At 37.4% G+C, this 21,476-nt stretch overlaps 1 long non-coding RNA gene across 1 annotated transcript in view; it reads left to right on the forward strand.

The window, feature by feature from the left end:
- Window positions 1–7,133: 7,133 nt before the first annotated feature.
- The window catches only part of LOC107508358, an 83,442-nt gene continuing 69,099 nt past the window's right edge, over window positions 7,134–21,476 (forward strand). Inside the window, exon 1 of the long non-coding RNA XR_001596298.2 lies at window positions 7,134–7,186. This is a non-coding gene — a long non-coding RNA (uncharacterized LOC107508358). The remainder of the gene's footprint in view (window positions 7,187–21,476) is intronic.

Below are 21,476 nucleotides of genomic sequence, written 5' to 3' on the forward strand. Positions count from 1 at the left end.
AACAAGGTTGGCAGTTTACTATGCTGATTTTCAATTAGCTTCTGGTCAGGTCCTACCTCCTGGCCTTTCTGTCTCCGCCTTCACACCTGCCATGCCCTTCCTGCACCTTTGCCAAAGTTTTCCTACCTACTTGGTACTTGGGAATGCTTACTCCCATTTCTTGTCCTCTGCACGGACTTCATCTCCTTCATGATATGCTTCTCCTAATTTTGTCTCCATGATAGAATCTCTAATTATATTTCAGGACTCTGTTTAAGGGTCACCCTACTCTATGGGCTTTTCTGATCTTACTCCTCCAGGCTGAAATAGCATTCCTATAAGTCCCTATACATTTAAAAAATAACATTTATTGAATAGTAATTCTAGACTTCCTTAACTGCCCTTCTCTTCTAGGGCTCCTTTAGGGCCACAGCTTTCTCTAACTTGCCTTTTATCTGGTAACTACCCCAAGAGTGGTCCATAGCAGGTTCTTAATATGTATTTCCTAATTGATGAATGGACGGATAGCTGAATATGTGACTAAATCATCAGGATAATAATTAAAGTTATCAACCTCACTCAAGGGTCTTTATCAATTATTCTCCTTTTTGATATCAAAATGCTTCCAGAGGAAATGTGTTAGGACATGCTCACCCAAAGCATAGGAAAAGGAAGCAGATAGCAATTTCTGAACTTCCCAGGATTACATCTATAAGAGACAACAGTTTGCAAAGAACTTACCACTTGCCATCTTTACAGTGACAATAGGAGCTAAAAGCTCAGAGATCTGTAGCCCAGTTAATGGCTTTGGCTGCTCGTTATGGCAGGAAACCTGTGCCCACACTGCAGAAGTTGATCCCATCAGAGTGGCTTCATTAATTACTTTCTCTCCCTTGGATAAGACTGCCAAGGGAGATGGTATTGTCATGTAATAGGAGATTACCAGTGAAGGCAGCTCCTATCTTGCAAGCCATTATTAGAATATTGTGACCAACTCGTAGCATCTCAAAATCACATGATGCACAGAATATATATATAGCCAGAAGTCAAGCACCAAAAATAATTGCACAACATTGAAAAAAGTGCTCTATGAGAAAAAGTTACAGTAATTAGATTATTTCACCTGGAGAAAGAAAATACAGGGAAAATTTACTGCATTAACAGGCTCCAAGTCCATGACGGGTAATTCTACAGAATGGTGAATTTACAGCTGTACATGTTAGAGGAACTTTTCCTGTTGTCCTCTCCCTATTTCTTGCTTGATTTCTCCTCTGCGGTATGAGATGAAAGATATTCAGTGGTGACTTTAGAAAAATATATGAGAATAAATACTTTGGAAGTTTGTAGTATGATCATGCTGTCTTGCAGCTCCCTTCCCATTCCAAAAAGAAAAACGCAGAAAGGAGTAAGTGTACCATCTGCAAGAGCTCTTTCCTCTTTTACAGCCATCCTGTCACCATCTGCTAAAATCCTCAGCCCACCTGCATAGTGAATAATATTAATTGTCTTCAAGAAGTGCACAAGAACCACAGTTTCCCCCAAGACTGAGGGTAGGAAGAAGGGGACATTTTACAGCACTTTTAAGTTAGCCTTTCACCGTACGGCCCACCTGGTTCCCTTGGTTGATCTACTGTATGTTCAACTAGCTTACTGTCTGAGCAGGGGATTATTTTTGTGTCAGACAGAATCTTAGCATTTGTCTTTTCCTTGGCTTTCTTCTTTGAAATTTCTGTGCCTGTAGAGACTCAGGTGCTATCCCTAAAACCGAGAAAAATGTAGGGTTTATCGTTGGAAGTGGCCATAAGGGATTATATTTGCTTCAGCTCAGGAAAAAATTTTCAGCCAAATCATGGTACATTTCCTGTATGCAATTATGGCTAGAGTTTGGTTCTCCTTGCTGACATTGAATGAGTGCCCTCTGAAGTTCCAAAAGAGAATTGGCTAATATTTCTCAAAGTTACTATTATTCGGGATAAGAAAATTCTTCTTTTTGAAAAGCTGTCCTGTAAGTTGCAGGATGTTTTTCTTTCCTGACTTCCATTTATTAAATGCTATTGGTGCTTCCTGACACTATGGAAACTCTAAAGTCCTCACAAATTTCTAACACTCTCCCACTAAGAAGCCTATAACATTCCCTGTTGAGAACTATTAAGTCTTACCTTCTCACCTTTTTCAGGAAGAGAGGATAGGTTTAGTTGTTGCTTTCAGCTCTGGTGAAAAGATTCTGGTTTTTGTAGCTTCAAACTATGAGATTAGGGCCACAAGCTACCTGAAAAAGGTAATGAAAAATTGAAAGTGTATCTGACAGAAGCACTTTTCAGGGTAGCCTTTGTTTCTGTCTCTCAGTCTCTATTTCACACACATAGCATAGTTCTTAAATCTGAATCTCACGTTTATAGCAATCCATGTGAAACAGGAAGTGGAGAGGAAAAGAAGGCCTTATTCATATAACTGGTTATCAAGCAGTTTTAAATATTAATAGTCATTGTTTGCAATTGGTTTTTGTACATATTCTCCTGACAAGTTCATTTTGCAATTATATCATCGATGTCAGTTGACAATGCCTATGACTAGTTTGGTATGCTATTTTCATTATTTATATATCATTTATTCAATCATCTATTCATTCATTTGCCTTTTGTGGACATCACCCTATGTTAATAATCCGCAATCCAACTGTGATTAATTTTATCAGTTAGCTTTATAGATGCATTATGTTTTATGTGTGTATTCACCAGATTCAAGGTCTCTCAACCAGTTTGTCACTTTCTTTATGAGAAAAAGCTTATGCTGACTTCTATTTTCCCTTCCTGAAACAACATTTCCTTCATAAAACAGGAAAATAATGACTTAGTACAGCGGGCCCTTTTAAGGCTGTTTCTACATAGGAGTTGAGTTTTGCCATTCAATGGCTGATTGCTAGGCAATCAGTCATACTGCACAGAGTCAAGCCAGTTCAGTTGGCTTAGCATCTATAATAATCACTTATTTGGTAATTTCTCTGTTGCGTGGCAATCAACAAACATACATTGACCATTATAATAATGCATTTAATAGACTATATTGCCTCTTTTCCACATAGAGCTGTTACATTTGTGATTCAAAGCTATTTTTAATCAACAACTACAAACTTATTTGACTCTCTATCTCTATACTACACACTGTGTTGACTAGTGAGGACACAAAGATAAAAGGAGCAGGTGTTGTGGAAAGACAACAGGCTTAGAAGTCAGAGAGATAAAGCTTCAAATCCCAGGAGCTTTTTGGGCAAGTCATTTAGCCTCTGAACTGCAGTTGCTGTGCTGTGGTGAGGATTAACACCACAGATACTATGCAGGGCCCAAGAGTAAGCATTCAATAAGTAGCCACTGCCATTATGATAAATGAGACACAGCTTCCACTCTGCAGCTCACATTACTTGTTAAAATTATGTAAAATCATAAATTCTAGGTATACATATTACCACATCTTAATTTTAAATTTAAAAAAACTCAAATTAGTATAATATTTTTTTACCAAGGCACTGCATATCCACACTTTGTACCCAGACTTTTTCCTTGATATCCGAAGATAAATTATAAGTGCTAGGCAGACCAAACATGACCCTGCCACAGCTCTTTTTACAACATTATCTCACAATTGTTCCAAATACTCTGGGACTGAGTCATCTAATGTGTCTTACAGGAAAACAAGCTGTGTGTTACAGTAGGCGACCTTAATGATGTGGAGTTATTTAAGAATCCGGTGTTCACCACTTCCAGTTGAAAGTGCATGAGCAAATTAGGAAGACAGTATAATTATATATACTGAAATTAGGTTAACATAAACGCTCTAATAGCTCAGTATGACCAAAGACCAGGACTTTGGTATCAGAGTGCTGCCCCTCTGTGTATACACCGACAATCTCTCTCACATACATCTATTCAAGGTGTGTCTCACCAGCCAAAACATGTGGTAGAGTCTATAAGTTCCTGATGTAGAACGGTGATTATTTGGTTATGTAGCTGCTTTCCACCCTAGAAAGGAAAAACAGTCCTTTGAAATCAAAGACTTTTCCTATTATCTCATATTTTGCAACAAATCATCCTGAAACTCAGTGGATTATAATAACAACAATATCTATTCTGCAGGGTTCAGTAAGGGTAGCTCATTTTTCTCCCTTGAAGTTAGCTGGGAGAAAAGGCTGGGTGTTGGAATCATCTAAAGTAGTGTTTCTCAACTGTAGATGATTTTTGCCTTATCCCCAGTGTACACTGGCAATGTCTAGAATCATTTTTGATTGTCAGAATTTTTTTGGGGGGTGGGGAGGGGTTGCTACTAGCATCTGGTGGTGAAGGCCAGGGAAGTGGCTAAATAGCATACAATACACAAGACACTCCCCCCTGAAGTAATTGTCCTTCCCAAAATGTCAATGGTACCAAGGTTGAGAAACACTGACATAAAGGCTTGTCACTCAAACATCTGGTGGTTGATTCTGTGCTTTCATCAGAGGGCCTCAGTTCCTTTTCATGTAGACTGCTCTAATGTGGTCTCTTCACTCTCCATGTGGACTAGTTTGGGATTCCTTACAACATGGTGGCCGACTTCTAAACTGGAGAGTGTCCTGATTGAGAGAACAAGACAAGCTGAATCCTTCACGTGACCTAGACTCAGGTCACATCTCTTTCACTATGCTCTATTGGTTGGAGCAGTCACAAAATCCCGCTGAGATTCATGGGAGCGGACACCACTCTGTAAGAAGAACATCAGTAATTCACATTGTAAAAAATGCAGAAAATGAAATTTGCCAAAGAACCATTCCTCCTTCTTCTTTATATCTCAGCACCTTAGTAGTCAGTAGAAAGTAACAGATGCTCATTCTGTGCATTTTTGAAATGTATTAAATTAAATAAACTTGATAAATAAAATATAGGATAAACGGTGAGGAGATTTGGCAATGTACGTAACAATTTTCCACAAAGTACCTTTAAATAGTGACTTTTCCCACTTCATTATAAAGTATGATTTAATTATAAAAATTTCAATGGCATATTTATTCATCTGGTTGCTCATCAATTTAGTATTCAGTGGGAATATACTGTAGGTAAGAGTGTGCAAGGTGCTGGAATACAAAGATGGATCAGACACAGAATTGCCTTCAGGTCGCTCACAGTTTGGTGGGGAAGGTAAACAACGTATCTATCACTCTAATAATACAGGCCAGAGCTTATTAGAGGAACACATAAAGTGCTCCGGTGATATAAGAAAACATGGAGCTTTTCAGAAATAGAAAGTGAAGACTGTATTAAGGATACTCACTTTAATGAATACTAAATCTTTTAAATTTCCCACTCTACACTTTCATAATTGCAAAGGGGAAATTGGCAGAATTTCATCCAATTTTATAATATTCAATCGAAGCAGTCACCTAAAACATGACTGAGGGCCATCTGCTGTGCAGCTGTTACGTCTGTCTGTCTCGGTCAGAGTCGTTTATTGCTGTGGGAAGGCATATCTCTTCACAGGGATATAATGTATCTTCTTACTGCAATCCTAAGACATTCTCATCTGAGTGATGAAGAAAAGTAGAAAAGACACACACATCTGTATGTTGCCCTGGGAAAATAGACCTGTTTTATAATTCAGTGGCAGTATTACATATCTGCCTGATGGAATTTGGGGGTCTTCAGAGATGTTCCTGTAAGTCTGTGTGCATTGGTGTCTTCGCTACTTTGAAATTCCAAAAGTGAAAATCGGGGGTTCATGCCAAAGCCCCAAGCTATTGGCATTCAGGCCATATAAATTTGTTAATAAGTTTATCCCATCTGAAACATTAGTATACCTAAAATAACCATTGTAAAATATATATGGTATTTAGGAATTGTGTATGACATTTTATATAATTCTACATCTATAATTGAGAGAGAAGAAAGTGTGGTGGCAAGGAAACTAATTAGGAAGCTGTGATATAATCAAAGAAAGAGGGAGTGACCTGGCTTAGAATAATAGCAGAAGGAATCATAATAACTAATATTGATTGAGTATTTGCCACATAACAGGGACTATATATGGTTTCATAAGCATAGTCTGTGTTAAATATACCTTACGGTCACTTGAGATAGGTACTATTATATATTATCATTTGCACATGAGGAAACTGAGGCTTAGTAAGTAGTAATCAGTAAAACTGGAATTCCGATCTACCTGAGCCTGTTTCAGCAGTCAATTATGTTAACCATTATGCAGTGGTTGAGCAATTGCAGGCCCAGCTGCTACCCTCTACCCACAGTCAGTTAGCCGATGAGTGACAACATGTGTGAACTACAAAATGGCTGCTGCTTCACTTCTACCCTCCGGATTTTGTGCTGGAATCTCCTATGGCCAACCTAACCAGAAATACACACGTAAGGAACTTATGGCAAATATAGTTTATCCTACCCTGGTCGAGTCCTCACAAAGCCTCCACACCCTGTGTAAAGGCGCCAGTGTTCGAAGAGAACCAGCAGGTCGGTTTAGCTCATTTCTTAAAGTTTGCTCTTCAGACTTTAACATGTTATCAGAGACACCTGGATGGCTTGATAAAACAGTTTCTGATTCTGTGAAATGCCCAAGAATGGCATTTCAAGTTCCCAAATGATGCTGACACTTCCGGTCCAGGTATCATACTTTGAGAACACCAGTTTAGCTGAAATACTGAGGCTTCATTAAGTTTTAGTGAGAAATAGGAGTGGAAAATAAAATTTAGCAAAGGAATAGTTAAGAAAAGATATTGAACAGTGGACAACTGTTGATTGATATCTGATGTGACAGAACATCATTATAAGTGACTGAACAGGAGGTTGACTGGCAGAGATGGTGATTGCAGCAGGATGAGCTCTTGCTGTGTGGGAGGGACAGCCTCAAGGAGAGCTTGGAATTGAAGAAATAAATTGCAGGATAGTTTTACAATAATCTAGTAATATAGATTCAGCCTAGGAAGGCAAGTGACCATAGAAACAGAAAGAAGGGATGCAAGAATAAGAAACTACTTTGGATGTAGCTTCTAATTCCGTACCCCCTCTCCTGCAATATGGTCTATTCCTCTTTATGTCATCAGAGTCCACTTAGAGGGACCTCAGCTGTTTTTTGTTTGTTTGTTTTTTTTAACAATTTTTTTTAAAAATTATCATTTAGACCTTGAAGCTCGTGAGTCTTTGCTTGTTTCACTGTGACTTGGCCCAGAGAAAAGGTAAGACAGCAAAATAAAGGTAATGCATATATACAAGAGTTCTATATCATTAAGAGTCAGGCGCTGATGAGCAGTGCCTTTCTCACTGAATAAACATAGTGGAGCTGGAAAAGGTGACAGGGTGCCCTGGCTGGGTCAGCTCGTACAGGGCCTGGTAGGTCCATGCTGCAAAGCCCACGAAGCCCAGGATGCTGATCAGGCCATCAGCTTTTAATTTTTGTCTTCTATAACTTTTTTTTCCTGATTATCTGTACAATACCTGTGCATTGCAGAAAATTTGGAATCAAGAAAGTTCAAAGAATAAAATAAAACTTGTCCTTCAGGCCAGATATAATCACTATCAAATTTGGGGTATATTTCCCTCCATTTTTTTTCTCTTCTGCATTTGTGTTTGTGTGTTCATGTATTTTACTTGAAATTTACAAACTTTACCTTGACCACACTGGATTTGATGGTACCTGGGTAATCAGGGGGCATGTTACTGGTATCCCAGCCAGGGTAGCCTTTGTGGCCCTCAATGCTTCTATCGGTTTCATCTTCCTGAATGATTGCCATCTTGCCTGTTCAGAGAGTTCACTGCTGGCGACATCAGTGTCTGGGGCTTTCAGCAGCTTGTTACATGGATTTAGATTGATGTTTTCTGAGACATCAAATGGGTGAGTCAAGTGGCAAAGGTTAGAGAACCAGTGTAGCCAAACCTCAGGCTTATACATATTATTCCATGTGACTGGTCTGCACCGAATTCCTATGAAATACAAATAATGAGTGACAACAAAAACAACAATGAATATTCATCGAATGTTTATTATGTGCTAGGGTTTTTATCTCATTTAATTCTTAAAATATTCCAATGAGAATGATTCTGTTACATTATACATTTTGTACATGAAACATTCTGGCTTAGAGAAGCCAAGAACTTGATTTAAAAAAAAACAAACAAACCTGATACTTAAAAACTAAATGACTTAGCTAAGATCACGCATATAGTACCAAGCTTGAAACCCAGGTCTTCAGATTTCCAGGTTATTACTTTTCTGCTTTATTCCATTGCTCTCCTGAACAAATTTTGCGATTCTTCCTGATGCTTACCACAGCTTAGAAACTCTCTCTTCCCCATTTTGGGATTTACAATCTCTTCTGATCTCATTGTCTGCTTGTTGTGTCTGCGTCAACTCAGATTCATATGTCGACACTTCTGACCCCCCTAGTCTGACAACCTGACCCCTGAGTATGTTTTAGCTCAGACCAAGTCTTCCCCTGGGCATCAGCAGGAAGGCCCAAACCTCTTCACCTGACATTGCTGAGCTAATGAGAACTTTGAAGGGCGGTAATAACTTATTCTAAGGCCACTGCCTAAGTGCTCAGCAGGATGTGACAAGAGCAGTTTACCTCTAGTTCACTTGCTCAGAACCCACCCAGTGCCATCTGTCTCCTCCACACACCTGCGCTTTCTTCCTCTCGCTGCCCTCCCTCCACCAAGCCTCCCTCTTGTCCCATGAAGCACCAAGCAGGGATGCTTGTCCCCTCCGTGTAAGGCATAGAGGACACGAAGGGCCTCAATCCCCATGCACTCCATAGTCTATTCTCTGCAAATGGCAATGAGCTATTTTTACATTTGTTTCCCAGACAAAATATAATGTGAAGGCAGGAGGTTGGTTTTCAAAACAAATAACTTACCTTCAATCATTTTTATATAAAAATAAATTTAGAATATACTGGTGAAAGTCTGACATTTCTGACTTGAGCTGTCTTTATCAGGAACCTCTATTTTTCAATTTCAGCTTTTAAATCTGCCATATATTTCATGCTCTTTCCTAAATCATGCATCTAAGGCAAATTTTACTTCAATTTGTATTTTCGTTTTGCTTCGTTTGTCTGTACTTGGTTCACATTCTCTAATTATTACTCATCTGTAGAGTTTTCTATTAATCCTCATATCAAGGGTCTTATATGTGGCCCAGGATTCAGAATCAGTTCATTAAACAGGACACGAAGCATGTGTATATCTTCAGAGTAGGCAAAAACTACTTAGCAAGGTATCAGGCAAAACAAGGGATTTTGTTTTCAATAATTTGTCTTCATGTCGAGGCGTATCTTGTAAGATAGATATAAAATAATATATATAATGTAATATATATGCAAAGTGTAAATTATATGTAATGTAACATATAATAATATCATAATGAATGTAATAAATATCTCTATATAGCATATATATATATATCTGTTACACTATATATAGCTATACATATTTTAACTATATATGTATATGTATAAAATGCCAAAAGGAAAAGCCGGTCATTTTAGCATTGAGCAAGTTCTTATGACTTCCCAGAGAGGTTTAGAACAGCAATGGGGACAAGCATCTGATGGTAGACAGTGAAAAGGAGAGTGGGTGGTGAGGAAGTAGAGGTGGTGGGTATGGGAAATTCATTAGAGAACCTGAGCAGTGCGAGAGATAGGGAAGATTGGGAGAGAGACAGAGGACAGAGACGGGAGCTGAGGTAGTCCCTGAGTGTAGAGCAGTACAGCAGTTAGGCTACTATGGGTAGTTAATAAAACTCTAGCAATGGCTCCCAGGCTATTCTTCATTATTATCAGGGCAACAAATGGAGTAGATGAGGACGGATGGCTTACCCAATCATCTACTTCATGATTTAACTGCTTATTTTTTCTACCACATCACCTTTTGTAGGGCTTGGTATTCTGGCTGGACCAGACATCTTTCAGTGCTGCCAGCATTCTTATCTTCTGTTCTTTGCACGTGATCTCCTCTACCTAGACTGCTTTACTCCATTCGCTGCTTCTTTCTTTGGCTTTTTTGTTTTGTTTTGTTTTGTTTTTGTTTTGTTTTGTTTTGTTTTGTTTTTCTGCTCAGATTTCTGGTTAGATAGCACCTTTCTTGACACACTTGGACTGAAGTGGTTATTTCATTTGAATCCTAGACTTTCGCTCTCATTGTACTTATCATTGTATTGCAATTGCTTATTTAGCTGTGTATTGCTCCACTTTGGATGGAAAGTTTTGTAAAGGCAAAGACCAAGCTGATTGTTGCCTCCTCCAATTCCGGGTGCTTTATGTAGTTCCTGGCACATGATAAACATGCCATAAATATTTGTTGAAAGAATAAATGAATAAATTACTTGGAAAGAATCTCTTATTCTACTTTTTCTCCTCCCTAAATGAAATTGTTCCTCTTAGTATTTTTTAATCTCTAATTTTTTCCTTTGGGGAGAATACTTAATTAGCACCTCCATGAAGAATATTCTCAGCATTATATTACCAGTCAGCATCTCCTCAGATGTTCTGCACATTTTCCCCCTGGGCAGTGCAAAATCAAATGTCCAAAATAGAGCTTATCATACTCTAAAAACCCTTTTCTCCCCTGAATTTTCGTATCAGTGGCAGTAGCATTATTCTCCTGGTTACCCAGCCACACCTCTCTTTCACCTTCTCATAGTCTCTCATAGCCTGGCCACTAATCCCTACTTTTCATTATGCTTTCTTAGTGATTTCCTAGGACATGACTCTTTTTTTTAGGACCTTATTATTACATGCCTAGATTATATGGAAAAAATCTGCTATTTCAACAAATGGTGCTAGTACAACTGGATATCTACATGCAAGATAATGGAGTTGTATCCCTGTTTCACACTATGTATGTAACAAAAATCAATACAAATGGATCTTTGACCTAAATGTAAAAGCTAAAACCATAAAACTCTTATAAAACATAGGTAGGCATAGATGCCTGGAGTATACACCTAAAGCAAAAGTGAAAAAAGAAATAATAGATTAATTGAATTTAACTACAATTTAAAATTTTGTGCTTCAAAGGATACTACCAAGAAAATAGAAAGAATGAGAGTAAATATTTGCAAATCATATATTTGATAAAAGATCTCTATCCAGAACATATAGATAACTACACTTAGAGCTGAGAGCTAAAAAGATAACATGATGATCTTAATATACGTTTCTCCAAAGAAATAAAAATGGCCAATAAACATGAAAGGGTTCTCAACATTAATACTTATTAGGGAAATGCAATGATTACCACTTCATACGTACTGAAATGGTTATATTTCAAAAGACAGATAATAACAAGTTTTGACAAGGATGTGGAGAAATTAAATCCTTATAAAATGCTGGTAGGAATGTAAAATGGTGTGGCTGTTTTGGAAAAAAGTTTGGCATTTCTCCCAAATGTTAAATATAGAGTTACTGTATAATTCAGTAATTCTACTCCTTTGTCTACAGAAAGCTGCACAATAATGTTTATAGCAGCATTATTTGTAATAGCACAATAGTGGAATCAACATAAATGTTCATCAGTGGATGAATAGATAAATAAAATATGATATATCCATATAATGAAGTATTTGGAACAAGAAAGAAATGAAATATTGACACATGCTACAACATGGATGACCCTTGAAAACATTATTCTGAGTGAAAGAAGCCAGTCACAAAAGACTATATACTGTATCAGTCCATTTGTATGAAATGTCTAGAATATGCAAATCTGTAGAGACATTAAATAGATTAGTGGTTAAGGGATGGGGAAGTAGTGGAAGGGTTGAGGATTTATTGCTAATGGGTACAGATTTCTTGAGGGGGGCAGCAAAAATGTCCTAAAGTTAGATTGTAATAATGGTTGCACAATCTGTGAATATACTAAAAACATTGACTTGTACACTTTAAGTGCTTGAATGTATTGTATATGAATTATAGCTCAGTAAAGCTGTTTTCAAAAATAGGATCCTAGGTCATTCTTTTCATTTCTCCTACTTCTAAGCCATCATTTTGCTCATTTACATTTCTGTTCAGCACCCATTAGTCTCTCTTCATTGGCTCTAAAGTCCCAATTCCTTCATTTGCCATTTGATGATCTTTATGTCCTAATCTTAGTGTGCCTTTTTGACATCTGCTTTTCCACGAAAGCAAGCCAATTCTCTGAGCTGGCTTACTTTCTGGCCCTGTCTTCATGCTTTTTGTACATGTTGGTCCTATATCTGGAATGCCCTCCCCTTTTAAATTTTCTTTCCTTTTATTTATTTATTTTTTATAAATCTAAATCTTGCTCTTCTTTTAAGTTTCATCTCTTCAGTGACAATTTCTTTAGTTCAAGTAATTCTCAACAATTTCTCTGTCTCATCCAGCACTATTCATTTTGTACTTATTATATTTTACCTCTATGGTGACTAGAGCAAAAGTTATATTCCAAATTATTTAATAATAAAGATGAGAGGATCAATACCCATTAGGTGTAAAATTAAAAATAGACCAAATTCTTGAAAACTGGACACCATCATGTAGTAATTAGCAATAGCAATTACTGACAAATAATGAATACTAGAAAAGGTTAGTTGGAAAGAAAAAAAACCTGGTAGTCTACGTTTTGAGCAGTCTAAACTCTAATCTTTATTTCTTTTTCTTTTTTTTAATTAAGTGTATTAGAGTAACATTGGTTAATACAATCATAATTTTCAGGTGTACATTATCATTTGACATCTATATATTCTCTTATGTGTTCACAGCCCAGTTTCCTTCAGCTACCATATATTCGATCCCCTTTACCCACTTCACCTTTCCCCTACTTCCCTATATTTGATTCTCTGTACCCCACATACCTCTCCTCTCCTTCCCTAACTCACTAGTAGTCACAACTCTGTAGTCTTCCGGTAACCACTAGTCTATAGTCCGTGTCCATGAGTCTCTGTTTGTTTGTCCTGCTCATTTGTTGCTTTTAGGTTTATACCCCACGTAAAAGTAATGTCATGTGATTTTCAACTTTTTCTGTCTGGCTTATTTTGCTTAGCATGATTATCTCAAGGTCCATCTATGCTGTCACAAATGGCAGTATTTCATCTCTTTTAATGGCTGAATAATATCCCATTATGTATATGTACCACAGCTTCTTTAGCCAGTCAGCTATCGTGGGGCACTTTGGTTGCTTCCATGTCCTGGCCACTGTGAATAATGCTGCTATGAACATCAGTGTGCAAATACCTTTATAGATATGAGTTCTCAAGTGTTTGGGGTAAATGCCCACTGGAGAGATTGCTGGATCATGTGGTAGATCAATTCTTAGTTTGTGAGGAACCTCCATACTGTTTTTCCATAGTGACTGTACCAATTTGCAGTCCCACCAGCGGTGTATGAAGGTTTCTATTTCTCCACATCCTCTCCAACATTAGTTATTACTTGTCCTGTTGATTATAGCCATTCTAACAGGTATGAGGTGCTATCTTATTGTGGTTTTGATTTGCATTTTCCTTGCAGCTAGCAATGTTGAGCATCTTTTTATGTATTTGTTGACTATTTGTATGTTCTCTGGGGAGAAGTATCTGTTCAGGTCCTCTGCCCATTTTTCGATTGGATCATTTGTTTGTTATTGAGTAGTATGAGTTCTTTGTATATTTTGAATATTAGGTCCTTATTGGAGATGTTGCTTGCAAATATATTTTCCCATTCAGATGATTGTCCCTTTACCTTGTTGATAGTTTCTTTTGTTGAGCCAGAAGCTTTTTAGTTTGATATAGTGCCATTCATTTATTTTAGCTTTTACTTCCTTTGCCTTTAAAGTCAAATTCATAAAATCCTCTTTAAGTCCAAGGTCTTTGAGTTTAGTTCTTATGTTTTTTTTCTATGCATTTTATTGTTTCAGGTCTTATACTCATGTCCTTAATCCATTTTGAGTTAACTTTGGTGTGTGGTGATAGATAACAGTCTAGTTTCATTCCTTTGCAGGTGGCTTTCCAGTTTTCCCAGCACCATTTATTGAAGAGACTTTCCTTTCTCCACTGTATGTTTTTGGCTTTTTTATTGAAAATTATTTGCCCATATAAATATGAGTTTACTTCTGGACTCTCAATTCTATTCCACTGGTTAGTGTGTCTGTTTTGCTGCCAATACCATGCTGTTTTGATTACTGTCACTTTGCAGTATAATTTGAAGTTGGGCAGATTGATGCCTCCAGCCTCAGTTTTCTTTTTTTCTTTTTTTTTTCCCTCATGATGGCTTTGGCAATTTGGGGTCTTGTACTTCCATAGAAATCCAATGATTTTTTTGTTCTATGTCTTTAAAAAATGCTGATGGGATTTTGATGGGGATTGCATTAAATCTGTCTAATGCTTTAGGTAACATGGTCGTTTTAACTATGTCGATTCTTCCAATCCAAGAACATGGAATATCTTTCCATTTCTTTGTATCTCTTCAATTTCTTTTAATAGGGTCTTATAGTTTACATTATATAAGTCCTTTACATGTTTTATTAAATTTATTCCTAGGTATTTTATTTTTGGTGCAATTGGAAAAGGAATTATTTTTTTCAACTTCTTTTTCTGACACTTTGTTATTAGTTATAGCAATGCTATGGATTTTTGAATGTTGATATTTGTATCCAGAAACTTTACTGCATTTGCTTATTGTTTCTAGTAGTGTTCTTGTTGAGTCTTTAGGGTTTTCTATATAGAGAATCATGTCATTGGCAAAATAGTGACAATTTTGACTTCTTCGTTTCCCATTTTGATATCTTTTATATCTTTCTCTTGTCTGATTGCACTCGCTAGGACTTCCAATGTTATACTGAATAACAGTGTTGATAGTGGACAGCCTTGCCTTGTTCCTGATCTTAGAGGGAAGGGTTTTAGTTTTTTACCATTAAGTATAATGTTGGTTGAGGGTCTGTCATAGATGGCCTTTATTATGTTAAGGTACTTTCCTTCTATACTGATTTTGTTAAGTGTTTAGGTCATAAATGGATGCTGTATCTTGTCAAAGGCTTTTTCTGCATCTCTTGATATGATCATATAATTCTTATTTTTTAATTTGTTTATGTGGTGTATCACATTAATTGATTTGTGTATGTTGAACACTCCCTATGCCTCTGGATGAAGCCCACCTGGTCGTGGTGTACAATCTTTTTAATATGTTGCTGTATTTGGTTCGCTAGTATCTTATTAAGGATTTTGCATCTGTGTTCACGAGAGATATTGGTCTGTAGTTTTGTGTGTATGTGTGTGTTATCTACCAGGTTTTGGTATCAGAGTAATATTGACCTCATAAAATGTGTTGAGAAGTATTGCCTCCTCTTCGATTTTTTGGAAGAGTTTGAGAATAGTTATTAAATCTTCTTTGAATGTTTGGTAGAGTTCACTGGTGAAGCCATCTGGTCCTGGACTTTTACTTTTTGGTAGGTTTTTGATGATTGTTTTTTTGATTTCCATACTGCTGATCAGTCTATTTAGATTTTCCAATTCTACTTGATTCAGTTTAATAAGGGTATATTTTTCTAAGTACTGATCCATTTCTTCTAGGTTATTATATTTGTTATTATATACTTTTTCATAGTATTCTTGTATGATCCTTTGTATTTCTGCGATATCGGCCGTAATGTCTCCTCTTTCATCCCTGATTTTATTTATTTGTGTCTTTTCTCTTTTTTCTTTAGTGAGTCCAGCCAGGGGTTTGTCAATTTTATTAACCTTCTCAAAGAACCATCTCTTTGTTGCATTTATTTTTTCTATTGTTCTTTTGTTTTCAATTTCATTTATTTCTGCTCTTAATTATGATGATTTTTTTCCTTCTGCTGACTTTAGGTTTCATTTGTTCTTCCTTTTTTAGTTTTTTAAGATTAAGTGTTGAGTTGTTTATTTGGGCTCATTCTTGTTTTTGGAGTTAGGCCTGTAATGATATGAACTTTCCTCTTATGATCACTTTTGCCATGTCTCAAAAGTTTTGATATGTTGTACTATCATTATCAGTCGTTTCTATGTATCTCTTGATCTCTGTTATTTCTTCTCTGGCCCAGTTATTCTTCAGTAGCATGTTGTTTAATCTCCATGTATTTGTGGTTCTTCATGATTTATTTTTGCAGTTCATCTCTAGGTTCAAAGCATTACGATCAGAGAATATGGTTGGTATAATTTCAACCCTCTTATATTTGTTGAGGCTATCTCTGTGTCCTAGTACATGGTCGATTCTTGAGAATGTTCCATGTGTGCTGAAGAAGAATGTATCAATAGCTGTTTTGGGAAGTCTCTGTAAATGTCAATTATGTCCAGCTGGCCTCATGTGTAATTTAAGAATGTGATTCCTTATTGATTTTCTGTTTGGATTATCTGTCCATATTTGACAGTGGGGTGTTTAGGTTCCCTACTACGATGAATGTTTTGCTCTATTTTCTCTTTAGTTCTGTTAGTAATTGCTTTACATATTTCGGGGGTCCCTAATTGGGAGCATAGATAGTAGTAATGTGTTATGCCTTCTTGGAGCATGATTCTCTTTATCATTATGAAGTGTCCCTCGGTATCTTTCTTTACCTTTTTTATTTTGAAGTCTATTTTGTCTGATATTAGTACTGCTACTCCAACTTTTCTCTGAATGACATTTGCTTGAAATATCATTTTCCACCCTTTCACTTTGAGTCTATATTTGTCTTTGGAGTTGAGATGTGTCTCCCGGAGTCAGCATATGGTTGGGTTTTGTTTTTTGATTTATTTTGCAACTCCGTGCCTTTTTATTGGTGAGTTCAATCTATTTAAATTTAGGGTGATTCTTGAAATATAAGGTCTTCTTATAGCCATTTTATCTTTTACTTTCTGATAGCTCAGTGTTTCCATTGCTTTCTTGTCCATGTGTTTCTGTTTTCTTTATTTTGGCTGGCTTTTGTGGGTTTTGCCTCTGGTTCTTGTTTCATGTTATATATTTCAGTTCTGAATCTTTGGTGTGTGGTTACCATTACAAATATGTAAAGGATAGTTATATATATATATATATATATATATATATATATATATTTATACACACACACATACATACATACATGCACGCATGGACACACACACACACACACACACAGTCATCCATTTTCTTCTGTGTGTGACTTATCTCTATTCCCCTTCACAAATTTGGATATTTGAATCCCCTTTTCAGTCACTGTTGTCTTAATCTGTCCCTATTTATGCAGAACATTCATTACTATCTTGTTATAACAATTCATTTATTATTTAAGCTGTGATGCCCTGCTCTTAATAAGGGTTGTACTGTTCTGCTTCTATTTGCCTGATAGTCACTTTACTCATAATTATGTATTTTTGTTGCTGTTATTTTGTTTTAGGTGAGCTGACCTCTTTCAATATTTCCTGTAGTGCTGGCCTCATAGTGGAGAATTCCCTCAATTTTTTATGTGCGGAAAGGTTTTGATTTCTCCTTCATATCTAAAGGAGAGCTTATCTAGATATATTATTCTAGCCTGGTAGTTCCTTTCACTTAATAGTTCAAATATTTAGTTCCATTCCTTTCTGGCTTGTAAGGTCTGTGCTGAGAAGTCTGATGATAATCTAATGGGCTTTCCTTTATATGTTACCATTTTCTTCCCCCTGGCTGCCTTGAGAAATCTATCTTTGTTCCTGATTTTTGATAACTTTATTATAACATGTCTTGGTGAAGGCCTTTTCGGGTTGAGATCATTGGGCGTTCTGTTGACTTCTTGAATTCTAAGCTTCAGCTCATTCCTTAGATTTGGGAAATTCTCGCCACTATTTGTCTGAAAATACTTTCTAGTCCCTGTTCCTTTTCCTCACCTTTCCTAATGCCCATTGTTATGTTTCCTCTCCTAATGGCATCAGCTAGTTCTTGAATTTCTCTTTCATTATTTTGTCATTCTTCAGTTTCTCTCTTCCTTCTTCTGATTTATTTCTAGGTTTCTGTCTTCAGCACCACTGATCCTTTCCTCCATTTGGTTGACTCTATTTCCGCAGCTTGCTATTTCATTTTTCAACTCTTGCAGTGTGTTCTTTATCTCCAGAATATCTCTTGTGTTCTTCTTAAGGGTTTCAGTCTCCTTGCTCTGCTCATCTAGTTGTTTTTTAATTTCTGAAATTGATGATATGATTTGTTTTGGATTTCATTGAGTTTTTTTGAAAGTACCATCCTGAAATCTCTGTCAATTAAGTCGCATATTTCTGTCTGGAGATTTTACTCTTTCTTTCTGAGCTACTTTGTCGCCTTGGTTGTTCATGGTGTTTAATGGACTATTTTTCTGTGTGGGCATTAATGGAAGTGTATTCTGTTGTTTTTCCAGAAAGATTTATTATATAAAGGTCCCTCTTTAGCCTGCTGCAAAGAAGGCACTTTTCTTTTGGTTTCCAGTAGGTGGCATCTAAGCCTCTTGGATCCCTAGCAGTTTAGGTAGCCTTTTCTCAGATTTCTCTGGGGCTCTGCGGGGATTGGCTATGGAGTGAATGTGGGGAGGGGCCCTCTGTGTCGGGGGGGGGGGGGTTGGGGGCTGGTGCTCAGCCTCGGTTTTGCAACCTTGGCCAGCACAAATCAACTGTTGTTTTTCTGTGGTCCCCTGCCGCTTCCCTGCTTTCTGCGCTGATGACTGTGCCCTGCAGCAGACGGCCACAGTGCACAGCCTTCCAAGTCAGAGCTGTTCAGGGAACTCGCCATTGGAAGTCATGCTCCATTTCCCCTCGCCCTCATCCTACAGGGAGCTCTAGAGTCTACGAAAGGTAGCTTCAGTTTCCACAGCGTTTTCTTAGATTCCCCTGGGTCTCCGTGGTGATCGGTCTTGGAAGGGCCCACTGGGTTGGGGTTTGAGGGCTGCGGCTCAGCCTTGGTTTTGCAACCGGGCCGGTAAAAATTAGCTGTTCTTTCTCTGTGGTCCCGTCCTGCTTCTCCATTTTCTGCCCTGATGACTGGGCCCTCCAGTCAGCTGCGTGCAAGCCCTGGTACTTCCAGGCATGGCTATTTAGGAAATTCACTGTGCCTTCACCCCTCCCCCTCTCCTATAAGGCTCTGGCTGCTGCTAGAGTCAGCTTCTTTATTACTTCCAGCCCACCACCCCACACCTGGGGTTCTGACCTGTGGTAGCCTTTATGCGCAGTTCCCACGCTCAGATGTGCTAGTGTGCAGTTTTGGTGTTTTTTGTTGAATTTTAGATGTTCAGCTTATTGTTTCAAGGGGAAAGATCTAGGGACGTCTCTCACTCCGCCATATTTCTGCCGAATCTAATCTTTATTTCTTATATGAAATGATCTCTCGATATAAGGAAATGGCCTTAAGTATAAGGACCATACGAGCCTATTTGTATCTGTTATTATAATGTCTTAGTCTGAGAAAAGACCTCAAATATCATAATTCCTAGGCAAGGCCTGAGACAAGAAAATTGTCTTCATTAGGCATGAAATGCTATCATAACATTAAGAATGACAAATATTTAATACTTATTATGTAGGCCTTGTATTTACATGCATTTTTTCATTTAATCCTCAAACCTCTGAGCTACCTACGTACATGTCATTATTCTCATTTTCTATAACTTGTCTGCATTAGTTCAGACTAGGTTTGAATGCAAATACGAGAGAATCTTAAAATAATAGTCAAGTTGGAAGCGTATTTCTCTATCATGTAAATGTGCAGAGCTGTTTGTCGGGGGTTTGGATGGCATATAGTGGCTCTGCTCCAAGTATTCAGAAACAGAGACTACTACCAGTTCCCCCTTCTGTCACCTATTGGGTGCAACCGCAGCCTCATTGTTCAGGTTGGTGTCCATGTTTAGGCAACAGGATTCAAGAAAGGGTGAGTGATAAGGGGCAAAGAGTATATCGACTTGCTTTTCAGGAAAGTTCTCAGGAATTGCTCATAGGACAGGTTCACTTAAACTGGACAGAATTAGTCATATGGGACACAAAAAGGGAATTAGCTGCAAGGAAGGCTAGGGAACAAAGTCTGTATTCTGGGTGGCATTGTGCCCAACTAAAAATCCTATTATACAAGGCCATGAGAATAGATACTGAGGCATGACCAGAAGTTCTGACTGTCTCGTCTAAGGTCATAAGCAGCGAGTAAGTGGTGGGGCCAAAATTAAATCTGATCTGCCTCTTTTCAGAGCCCATGTCTCTGAAGGCGCTTCTAGATTTTTCATGATGAGATGTTTAATTTGAAAGCGAGACCAAGATGAAGAGTGAGTAGGGTGAACACTTTTAGTTAAATTTACTCAGTAATCCACAGAACTGCTTTTTTTTTTTTTTTTTAAACAAAGACTTCAGGTCACCCATGAACTCAAGGGGCGTTGGAAGCTCCCAGTATTCTTATGCAGGTCAGAAAATGAGCCTTCTCATGGTTCATATCTTACTCTTGTTCTTAATATGATTTGCCTCTGGAGACTGAATAAGGGTCATACATTTTTCATGTTTCATTATCATTTACGGTGAATCAAACAACAATCGGTTTTCTAATCATTAATAGTAAACACAATTGAGCTGCTCAATTTCACGCTAAACAAACTGTATTGCATAGAGACAAACAACGCAATTTCTTATATATTAAGTCTCACTCAGGAGAAAAAAAATCCAACTTTCGCTTTATAGGACTTCAGAAGGTACTTTAGAGATCTTTGAGGCTTCTCTTTAAGAATAAGTAATTTCTTTAAGTAAAAGGTGCATATTTTAATGTGGTGTTCACTTTGTCCTGTTACATTTCCAGTTATCTGGTGTTTTTTGTTTGTTTCTCTGTTTATTTCCATTTCAGGTGGTTTTTAACCCTTCCAGTTAAGAAAGTGGTCTCTGAAATAAGATTTTCACTATTTCCTAGCTGTGTGATTTTGAATAGATCACCTACGTGTAAAAGCTTCCCATTCTTCATCTGTTAGAGGGACACTTCGTAGTGTTGTAAGAATGAAACAAGAATATACTTTATAAAGTCTATGGAATAATGCCTGGAACAAGTTATCTATTATTTTTAATAGTTTTTTTTTTTCTGACTCTCTTTCATACTGCTTTTATATCCCACCCCTATTTACCAATGAGTGATTTTCTAACCATTGATTATTTTGGACATGCAGGAAGGACACTTTCCTGTCCAGGGAACCAGAACACTTACTGACCAGTTTAATCAATAGTAAGTGCTGGCTAGGTATGCATGGTTCAGCTCGGTCAGTCCCTTTGCACTGTGTGGGAAGAGCAAAGACTTTGGCATCACGAGGACCTGAGTTTGACTTCTGTCTCTAAATCTTATTAACAGTGTTATTTAGATGTGTTTCTTATACATTCTGAGCTTCTTGTTACTTTATCAGACAAGAATGGTAATCACAACTAATTTGCAAAGTTGTAGGGAAAATCAAAGATAATGAACGTAAGTACCTAATACTGGTACCCAGTTGTAAACATTATCTGTGCATGGTATCTTCGGGATAGAGGAAACAAGTCAGCAATATGGGTTGGATAAAAAACAGTCAAGTAATATGACCAAATAGCAGTGGGTTGCCAAAGAAATATATTCC

This window comes from Rousettus aegyptiacus, unplaced genomic scaffold, assembly GCF_014176215.1.
Source record: "Rousettus aegyptiacus isolate mRouAeg1 unplaced genomic scaffold, mRouAeg1.p scaffold_m13_p_4, whole genome shotgun sequence".
NCBI classification, from domain to species: Eukaryota; Metazoa; Chordata; class Mammalia; order Chiroptera; family Pteropodidae; genus Rousettus; species Rousettus aegyptiacus.